A 10719-nucleotide genomic window follows, 5' to 3' on the forward strand; every position below is an offset into this window, starting at 1 on the left:
GATGGTTTCACTCATAGCAGGAATATAAAGGGCCAGGGGAGAAAATAATAATAATAATGAACAACTATATACCAGAGACATTTTATGGGGGTAGAACGGGGAAAGGGATTAAATATTGGGGGGTGAGGTGGGGCAAATGCACTGGACTATGGTGATGGCACATGGGTATGGTGACAGGAAGCCCACGGGGATTACAACTGAGATGGGAAAAGGCACAAAATGATGTAAAAATAAACTATCATATTTTTAAAAAAATTTTTAAACCTGCATGTTTGCATGTGAGTTGAGCTCAAAAAATCTATTTAGCTTGGGCCCACACTTTTCTAGAAGATGAAAAATTCGTGTGTAGTCTGTGTGTAGTCGTGTATAGTCCTAGTGTAGGAGCAACAGAACCATACTGAGTGACAAGAGGAATTGAGGAAAATTTTGATGGTAGATTGAGAACATAGTTCACAGGCCAGGGCTATAAGGTTGTTTTTATTAGGAGAACAGATTACTGTGAACAGGAGGGCTGTTGTGGGTGACTTCAGGTAACACAGAAGATGGCCACTGGGCTTTCACTCCCTGAATAATGGTGTTATCTTATTCCCTGAAAGAATGAGGCTTGCTCCACATCAGGTAAATTGCTGGTATCAGTATGTAGAAATTAAATTGGAGTCTTCATATTTGTGCATTGCCATTTCAATTACTTCCAAAAAGACAAAACACCAAAAGAAAATTCTCCCTCCCATTTCCAATGTCAAGAATGTCAGCCCCTTTCACAGAAAGATGCCCCCAACACTATATATTATATATTTTGTAAACTATCTTAGGATATGCATGGAATTCCTTAAGTCCATGGATCACAGGGTAAGAATCTTCTGTGTTATCAAAGCTCACCTATTATATATATCATTCTAGTTCTTAACCAAATAAGAAATAAAATTTGTATGTAGATATTAAGCATCAGGATGCTAAGTTAGATTCATCTTTTCATTGTGGCTGAATGTTTCATTAGTCTGATCTTGTAAGTTAAGTCAAAGCTGTACCTGTGACTGAAGCCCAGAGACTAGTTAAGCCAGTTCTCAGAAGCTCTTGGGGATGCAGATTGCTGGCAAAGCACTTTGGAGATTCTTGACTCAGAATAAGTAGGTCAGACAGACTGGAGAGAAGCAGGGCAACTGAACCTGTCCTACACTTATTCCTTGATGCCTATTCTGTGCTCTCCACTGAGACAGTCCCTTAAGTCCTGATCTTCATGTATCAAAGGAGCAATCAATAGAAGCTGACAGATCAGACAGTCATTTTCTCTCCTGTCCATAAAGACATCGGTGCTAGAAAATTCACTGACAGGTGAGAAAATGACTGACTGATCTGACAGTGTCACTTAAACCTAGATTCCTTGAACTTTTTCTTGCCCACTAAGGAGACCTGAGTTATCTCTAAGTCATAACTATCTCACAAGTTATGTATATATACAAGCTGTATTCTACACTGAAAGTCTTACTGTCTCTGAAGATTAAGAGATAAAACAGACAAGAGCCCAGAGATTTTACAAAGGGAGTTAATTAACCAATGGTAAAGAGGTAACTTGTATTGTTTCCCCAGCATGCTCTTTGAAAATGGTGGTGGTGGGGGGGGAGAGTTCATTTTTGCTGATAAAATAAGAGAGATGAAGGACTAAACCACCAAGGACTAAACCAATAAGAGAGCATCTCATACCTGTTTGAGAATGGCACATCTTAAAATGATCCCCAAAAACAAATGCTGAAGAGGATGCAGTTCTACTACACTGTTGGCGGAAATGTAAGGTAGAATCAAATCGTCTCTGGGGGGATTTGGGATAAATATCTTATCCCAAATACCTTATATGTAAAAGATTTGTCAGTGACTTCTTCTCTATGTCTCTAATCCCAAATTGCATAAAGAAAAAAAAAAAAAAACTAACACATCCCACTGGGTGACACAACTCATGACCTTGAGCTAAAGGAGCAATTATCTGTTTGCCAGCCCTGGAGGAAAACGGACATGGAGGAGTGTAATTACGAGAGTTTGAGGTTCTTAGACATGACAGAAATTCCCCTATTTGTCTCTGAAAATCTGCTTGAATCTACTTTACAGTGGTTTGATGAAGCACTGCAATTCACAGAACTTAATATTACAGTCCCCGAATTCCCCGGTAAAAAATAAAAAGAACTGTCTTACCAAACCCTAAGACAATCCTATTAATATAGCCAAGATTAAGCCTGACACTCACAACCTCTTTTATGTTAGGAGAGACAGAGCATGTCCTCACGCGGTAAAACCTATTGTGTAAGCTGCTTCTCCACATTGCCCAAGCTTTTGGCACCGCCGGCTTCCCTCACCGCAGAAGGCCAAGAGGAGTGAGCTTTTCCTGAGCGCGTCCGAGAGAGTTGAACTCTGCAAGGTCCCCTCTCCTCCCTACGGCACTCAATGGGGTTTCAACCAATTCTCTGAAGGCAGCGACAGGGTAAAGCAGTTGAAAAATCATGAACGATGTTTACTTTGTTCTATCCCGTCGTAATAACCCAATATGGTGAAATATTTTGATATGCACCTGTTAGACAACATACCGATCACTACACCTTCAAAACGGATAAGAACAACAAAAGCACAGCAGGTAGTCGTGGCCGAGTGGTTAAGGCGATGGACTTGAAATCCATTGGGGTTTCCCCGCGCAGGTTCGAATCCTGCCGGCTACGGTTTTAGCCATGCTGTCCTGCGTGCTAACAGCAACCGAAACATCTGTCTGCTTATGTTAACATCTCGGTATCGTTGCAGCTCGCCCTTCTGGTGTTTCCCCTCTGTCAAATAATCTCTTCTAAATCTACAGATGTTTTTATGTGTGTGGTATCACTTACTGTTAACCCTGATTTGTATCTGTTCATATCAAAGTCAAGCTCCTGGGTGGAAGTGCTTTCATTGCTATGCTGCTCTAGAAAACACGAGATTTATAAAACAGTATTTACTCCAACAGCCACGGCCAACTTTTTATTATTGTTTTGCCAGTTAATTCCCCCACCCCTATTTTTTAATGCTATTGGTATGTTCCAGGCATTGATTGGCTCTACATGTTTTGTCTTACTGAATGGCCAGTATCAACCAACCCTATCAGGTAGGTATTGGCCCCATTTTAAAAATGCTGAAATTGAAGATTGAAGCAATACACCAATATGCACCGTGAAACACTACATCATAGGCTTCATTATTTTAGTTGTGTTATAGTTTACTTAGTGCTCCTCACTGCAACCTAACACCACCCATTAAGATTAAGGGTGTTTCATTTCATTTTCCCCCAAGCGATTTGGCTTGATTCCAATACAGAATTCAGGATAGAGCAAAGAATCAAGATGAACACAGTTTGGCAGGATTCTGGACTGGGTTTACTCTGACCCACTGCTAAGGTAGAAATGGCGGTGTAAGGAGAACTAAAGAGAAGATGAGCCAGCAGTATGATTTTGTTTTCACAAAAGTTCATTCTTAAATGCACAGCAGACTCTTCAGACACTTCATTTTAGCTACTGGAGGCAAAAGATATTATGGCAGGGAATCCAGATGTTGAAACAGGAATGGAACTAAGGACCACAAATACAAGAAACATTTGCTGCCTCACATACAAGAAACAGTTTACTTTTTGCCAGATTTCTTAATGCCACGTACAGCCAGGAGGCCTCTCCCTGTAGCCTTCATTTTTAGTGCCTCCTCTTTCTGTTTCTACCTTAAGGGCCTCATCTTCCTTGTCCATCTCCTTGGCCTGCTTCTTGAGCTGCTTCAGGAGCTTCTAGCTACCTTCATAGCTCCTCACCCCACATCTTGCCATAGAAGCCAACCTAGGACTTTCTAAAATGTGGTTGTGAAGTCATTTTTCACAAATACGGAACATGCTATTTTTAAAAACGACTCAAGTCTAATGCAGCTTCTACACAGAAATTGTTTCAATATCAGTTCCTATTTATTTATTATTTTTAAAATATACATATTTATTTATGCATATAGCACTGGGGTACAGGTCAGAGGTGCAGGAGCAGTGAGGGGATTCACCAGAGAAAGAATGGGGAGCAGACAGGCAGATCGATGAAGTACACTGTTGAGGGGAGTAGTGGGCCAGACAAGCGAGGTCTGCTGTGCCATGTGGGTCACCTGCCTGGCAGAGAATTGAAATGGGGCTGAAGCGCCTGCAGGTAACTTCATTGTGCTGTGCTTTAACCTGTTGCACCACCAGGGAGGGCCTGGATATTTATACTTTGAGAGTAAAAACAAAATTTAAGTTGCTTTCCATAAAAAGACCATCAAGGAAGTCTTTTGAGCCTGATAAATTTGGTGTATTGAAATTGCTGAGCCAAGGAGAGTTCCAGCCTGAAAGTCTTAGAGTCATAAATGGAGTAGTTAGGGAAGAGAATTGTGAGAGCCTGAAGGTTGGGGACAGGGTTAATCTCAGGATGATTTTAGAGAAGAAAACGTTAACAGAAGTCTAGAATGTATAAGCTAAGGAAATGATGGGAATGGTTAGTGATTTCATCTTTGGAACATGAGTTCACTTGGAATTACTCCTTCGATGGTACTAACTTGAAATGAATAAAGTGGTATAAAGGAAGTTGAGCTTAGGTAGTGGCTCTGGAACTCATGACCTGGTACAGTTTGCCTGTAGTGTGCCCTAATATGACATTTGCATGTTTTGGTTCCTGTTTTATTTCTCATCTGTATTGGCCCAAAGATAGCTAGAGGTGAGAACCAAACAACACGGATTGTAAAGAAGTAGGATGCAAAAATGAAAATCAGATGTTATAGAAAAGTTGATATTTTTTAGCCCAGTGTGTTTCTTTTGTGGCCTGAGTTCAATCTCAAATGGACTCACTACCAGGCACCCTATAGTCCTCTAAAATATTAATACAAAGTCATGACACTATATATATAAATCTATAATGTGGACACAAAGTTTTGTTAGTCTTATGCAATACAAATATCTTCTGTAAGATTTTCCTTGTATTTGATTAACAGTGGCTAGTAATAAAAGTTTCTAATGTCAGTGAAATACATATATACACATACATATATTTATTCTTTTGCAGTAACTGCTTTTTGCAATGCATTTTAGAAATCTTGTATTCTCCCAAGTCATGAAGATATTACTCTAACTTACCTTGCAAAAGTATTATTGCTTTGCCTTTCATGTTTAAATAAACATTTCATCAGACTGAGTTTTGGGTGTTAGGATCCCAAACATATGATCCCAAACATGTATGTTTATTTCCACATGGCTATTCAACTAAACCACCAATTAATTGAGTTTTAATTTACTAAAAAGAAGAACAGTCTTTCCTTATTTACTATAGGGTCGCCCTTATTTCTGTTGCTACTTGGTTGTTAAGAATCATTTTTAATTTAAATCAAGTGACTTATAAGTGGCTGTGCTTAGGGAGGGCTTTTCTATTCTACTGGTTTATTTTTCCTTCTCTACATATATGCCAAGCTCTCTTGATAGCTATGGCTTTATAACAGTGATTCTTTTTTTCCTTTCAGAAAGCTCATTCTTTAATTCACAAAGCCGGATATACATTCAGGGGCATATTGCTCAGCGCTTTGGATCACCTTAAATACAGCAATGTTGACATTCTGCTCACTTGCTCCTGGAACTTGGGTATCTCTTCTCAAAAGTTTGTGACCATGTTTGAAATCTTCCTCTGCACATTTGATCTGCATCTTGTAGATGCTGTAGGCCAGTGGCATCAGTTTGCAGTTGCCCAGGTCAGTCAGTGTGGCTGGATGGAGTACATATGAGCCCCTCTCTGGTGGTGGGGCCATGTCAGTGTCACCATTCAAGGGCTGATGTCTAAAAGAATGGAGGATTTTAACATCTACCTAGGCTTTTTTGCCTCAGCAATTCTTTCTGCATGCATATGAGCAGAAGAGACTGGATAACAATATTCTTAACAAACTCAGTGATTCTAAGTCCTGAGTCATTCAAACATAATCCTTCTGTAGCCTTGAAAGTAGCTGTGGCTTTACTTCTGTACAGCAAAAGAGACCTTACAGAAAGCAGAGACACCCTACTGATTGGGAGAAAATTTTGCACACAATATTAATGGCAAAGGATGATTACAAAGATATACAAAGAACTGATGAAACTTAACAAAAATAAAGTGAACAGCCCCATCAAAAATGGGCAGAAGAGCTAAAAAGACACTTCTCCAAAGAGGAAATGCAGACGGCCAACCGGCATATAAAAAAATCATCAGTATCACTTGTCATAAGAGAAATGCAAATCAAAAATACAATGAGATATCATCTCATACCAGTGAGAATGGCACATATTAAAAAAACTAGCAACAACAGATGTTGGTGAGGATGTGGAGAAAAAGGAATTCTGCACTGATGGGGGGAATGCAAACTAGTCTAACCACTATGGAAAGCTGTTTGGAGGTTCCTCAAACTGCTAAAAATAGTGCTTCCCTACGACCCAGCAATCCCACTCCTAGGTATCTACCCAAAGGATGCAAACACATTAATTAAAAGGACACAGCACCCCTACTCTTTACAGTAGGGAAATGTGGACCAACCCAGATGCCCAAAAATAGATGATTGGATCAAGAAGATGTGGTACATATACACAATGGAATCAATCAAAAAGATAAACTCGTGCTTTTGCAGCAACATGGATGGAGCTAGAAGAGATTATGCTTAGTGAAATAAGCTAGAAAGAAAAAAAGAAAAATACATGATGGTTTCACTCATAGCAGGAGCATAAGGGATCAGAAAAAAAGAAAGAAATTGTACTGAAGTACAAACAACAAACAACTATAACCAGAGACAGTCTATGAGGGTGGAGCGGGGAATGGGATCAAAACTGGGATGGAAAGAGTGCGAGAGCGGGTCATGATGGCACATGGGTGAATTGGTGGTGGAAATCCCACAGGTATTAGAACCGAGATGAAAGAAAAAAAAAAAACCAAGATGCACCATGAAGAATGATGTGAACGTAAATAAATATTTAAATAAATAAATAAAGTAACTGTGGCTTTCATAGTGTAGCACTGCACTGAAACATTTCTCTGACTACAGCATCTGGGAGTAGGAGTGATGGTGTTCTGTTGTCAGTACTGGGGCCGCAGTAATGATTCCAAAAGAGCAGCACCACTCACAGAATCTGGGATTGCCTTCTAAAGACAACTAACCAGAGTGAATTATTAAGTTTTGATAATACAAAAAGATGGAAAATAACGTTTGATCCTAAGTACTAATAAAACTATAGAGGATTCCGAAATGGGTGATTTGCACAAAATAGTAATCGCCTCCCCGTCGGGGAATCGAACCCCGGTCTCCCGCGTGACAGGCGGGGATACTCACCACTATACTAACGAGGACTAGCTGATAGCAAGGGTGCCTAAAACACCTAACAAATCCAAACACTATTGTCTAAGCCCACACGTTTCTTTTCTGCCAGGTTGATAACTTTGGGGAAAGTTAACATATGAAATTCCTCGGATCTGACAACCAGCCAGTACCACTGCTGGCCAGTTCCTTCCCTCCGGCCTCTCGCACCACCTACCTCCCCACTGCAGCCTAATACGGGTGGGTCCTACCAGACCCAGTCAGCCTGCTCTTTAGACAGTGACATCTTGGATTTCTTTGACGGTGATTCTCGTGCTAGCTTAGTATGCAAAGAAACTAGACGACCAAAGGGGTTGAACCACTGATTCCACGCGGAATCTCTCCGCTGACTGGAGGCTGTGACCTAGGCAACGGGGCTGTTCTCCGTGAGGGAAGACAACACTATAAAGAGTTGTTAAAATAGAGATTTCAAAAGAGTTTGGGAGTGCGAGGTATCCCCCAAACCTCTGCGGGACCTCCACTGACAGGAAGATGATTAGGGTTTCCTGTTAAGGAATTTTTTATTTAGATAAAAATAGGACAGTGATAAGGACTTCCGCAACCGTAAAGCTGCGACTTGAGGAAAGATCGAAACTAGTCACACACTGTAGTTTCAATTTTGTTTTCGCTGGGAAAACAGCACCGTAGTCGGCAGGATTCGAACCTGCGCGGGGAGACCCCAATGGATTTCTAGTCCATCGCCTTAACCACTCGGCCACGACTACACAACCATGCTCTCTTTTTTGTTTGTTTGTATTGTTTGTTTTATTGTGCTTTGTTTTGCAAGTTACAGACTAGGAAGAACACAAACCAAAGAAAACCTTGCCCAGAGAAAACTGGCTTTGAGAGTTGAATACAAGCAAAAGGCCAACCTCTGCTACCTCTTACATAATTCAGATCACTGGGATAAGACTCCTCCAGCCTAAATTTGAGCAGCAAATTTAGTTACTCTAGAGTGTAACTAAAACTAAACTGCTTGCTCCAGTGCACAGTCAGGTCCTAATTTCTAGTAACCACTGACATTTCAAAGGTCTTTGAGCAACTCATCTTCCAAGTAGTTCTGGACACTCATAAAAACACAGAAGAGAGAGCGGGAGATAAAATAACTTGTGTGAAATTACCACTTGGACCAAGGTGGAAACAGGCAGAAACAGCTGATGATTTATTTACACGGTTACATAGAAAAAAGAGCACATATCTTAAATGTCCAGCTGGATGAATTTTTACATATGTATATACCAGTAAGACACCCACCATGACTAAGAGAATATTTTCAACAGTACAAAAGGCTCTCTGCAATCTCACCCACTCGCTGTATATCCTCCCCCTCAAGCCCAATCATTTCCCTCACTTCTTTTCTTTTTTTAAAAATTTATTTATTCTTACAGAACTGGGGTACAGGCCAGAGGTGGGGCGCGGTGAGAGGATTCACCAGAGACAGAGTGGGGAGCAGAACAGGCAGACTGACGAAGTACACTGCTGAGGGGAGCTGTGGGCAGGTCAGGAGAGGTCTGCCCCGCCATGTGGTCACCTCTGGGGTCAGGGATGGAACAGGCACTGCAGCTGTTCCTGCTAGTTTGATGTGGGGTGCTTTAACACACTGCACCACCAGGGAGGGCCTCCCTCATTTCTACCAACACAAATTAGTTTTCCTGTTTTGTTTTGTGACTTCTTTTGAGTGAGTTTATATCTGTGAGATTGACTTTATATCTGTGAGATTTAGTCATGTATTGTGGGTATCAGTAGTTACTCTTTATACTACAAATACTCTTCCACATGCTTACTTTTTCACAGATGGGCATATTTAAGTAGTTTCGATTTTTGGTTATTACAATAAATTTGTTATGAACATTCATATACATATTGTTTATATTGGTTATATATGCAAGTAGTGAAATATCTGGATGACATCAATATTTAGTTTTTGTAGCTATGGTGGAGCAATACTTAAAGTGGTTATAGTAATTTATATCCCTACTAGCAATGTCCACTGTTCTTACCAACAATTCCTATGCTACATTTAATTTTAATTCTTCCAGTGAGTGTGTAGTGCTACCTAATTGTGGTTTTGTTTGCATTTCTCTGATGACTAATGATGATGAGTGCCTTTTCATAAGCTTATTGATCATTTAGAATCTCTTTTGTAAAGTGTCTGCTAAGTCTTCAAATTAGGCTTTCTGTTCAATTCTGATTTTTGAGGATTCTTTATATTTTTTTTAGTCATTTGATGAATATATATATACATATATATATATTACAATATATATATTATGAACATCTTCTTCCATTCCATGGCTGTATTTTTACTCTTCAATGGTGTCCTTTGAAGCCAACACATACTTAATTAAATATAAGTCAAACTCCCAGGCAAGAAAATAATAATAATAATAATGAACAGCTATATACCAGAGTCATTTTATGGGGGTGGAGTGGGGAATGGGATCAAAAACAGTGGGGGGAGGGAAATACACTGGATTATGGTGATGCACATGAGTGATTTGGTGATGGGAAACCCAAGGGGGTTACAACTGAGATGGAAAAATGCACAAAATGATGTAAAAATAAACTATTATATTATTCATTAAAAAAAAAGTCAGAGTCACCAAATTCTATTTTACGGTTCATGTTCTTCTGGAGAAATCCTTGCCAAGCCCAAGTCCATGAAGAAATTTTGTTTACTTCTAGAACATTACTGTTTTTTCTTTCATCTTAAGGCCTACTATGAAATTGCTTTGCTTATAATGTTAAGTAGGAGTTATATTATAACATTATATAGTTAAGGTTTTAAAATTCTGTTTATATATCAAAATGTGGCAGCAATGTTTAAAAAAGACCATCCTTGCCTGATTAAACTAAGTAGGACCTACTTTATAATTTGGTAGCCTAAGTTGTCTAGTTTATCTTCTTCAATAATGACTTGACTTTTCAAGTTCCTTTGCCTTCCTAAATACATTTTAGAATCAATTTCCACAGCAGTATTTGCTTGGATTCTGATTGGGATTTCACTGAATCTGTTGATCAATTTAGAAAGAGGTGACATCCTCACACTATTGAATCTTCCAAAACAATAACTTGCTATATCATTTGTTTACATATTCTTTAATTTATCTCTAAATTTTTAAATTTTAAGTATAGACTTCTTGCTTGTCTTTATTAGATTTATTTTTATCTAATTAATATCTAATGCCACTGAAAATTGAAACTTTTTACTGAAATATAATTTGGTGATATAACATTATATTAATTTCAAATGTAAAACAAAATAAGTCAATATTTGCATATATTGTTAAATAATCACCACAATGAGTCTAGTTAATATTTTTTAAGAGGATTCAGCAGCTTCTTTTTTTT

At 39.1% G+C, this 10719-nt stretch overlaps 3 non-coding genes across 3 annotated transcripts; 1 reads left to right on the top strand and 2 right to left on the bottom strand.

Moving 5' to 3' along the window:
• The first annotated feature begins 2620 nt into the window (after window positions 1-2620).
• TRNAS-UGA lies at window positions 2621-2702 on the top strand. Its single transcript has one exon. It is a non-coding gene; the product is annotated as a tRNA-Ser (tRNA).
• Window positions 2703-7289: 4587 nt separating this feature from the next.
• On the bottom strand, window positions 7290-7361 carry TRNAD-GUC. Its single transcript has one exon. It is a non-coding gene; the product is annotated as a tRNA-Asp (tRNA).
• A 650-nt stretch (window positions 7362-8011) lies between these two features.
• Window positions 8012-8093, bottom strand: TRNAS-AGA. The gene has a single exon. It is a non-coding gene; the product is annotated as a tRNA-Ser (tRNA).
• Between the last annotated feature and the right edge of the window lie 2626 nt (window positions 8094-10719).

The sequence above is a fragment of the Condylura cristata genome, unplaced genomic scaffold, assembly GCF_000260355.1.
Source record: "Condylura cristata isolate star-nosed mole 26May11 unplaced genomic scaffold, ConCri1.0 scaffold00048, whole genome shotgun sequence".
Taxonomy (NCBI): Eukaryota; Metazoa; Chordata; class Mammalia; order Eulipotyphla; family Talpidae; genus Condylura; species Condylura cristata.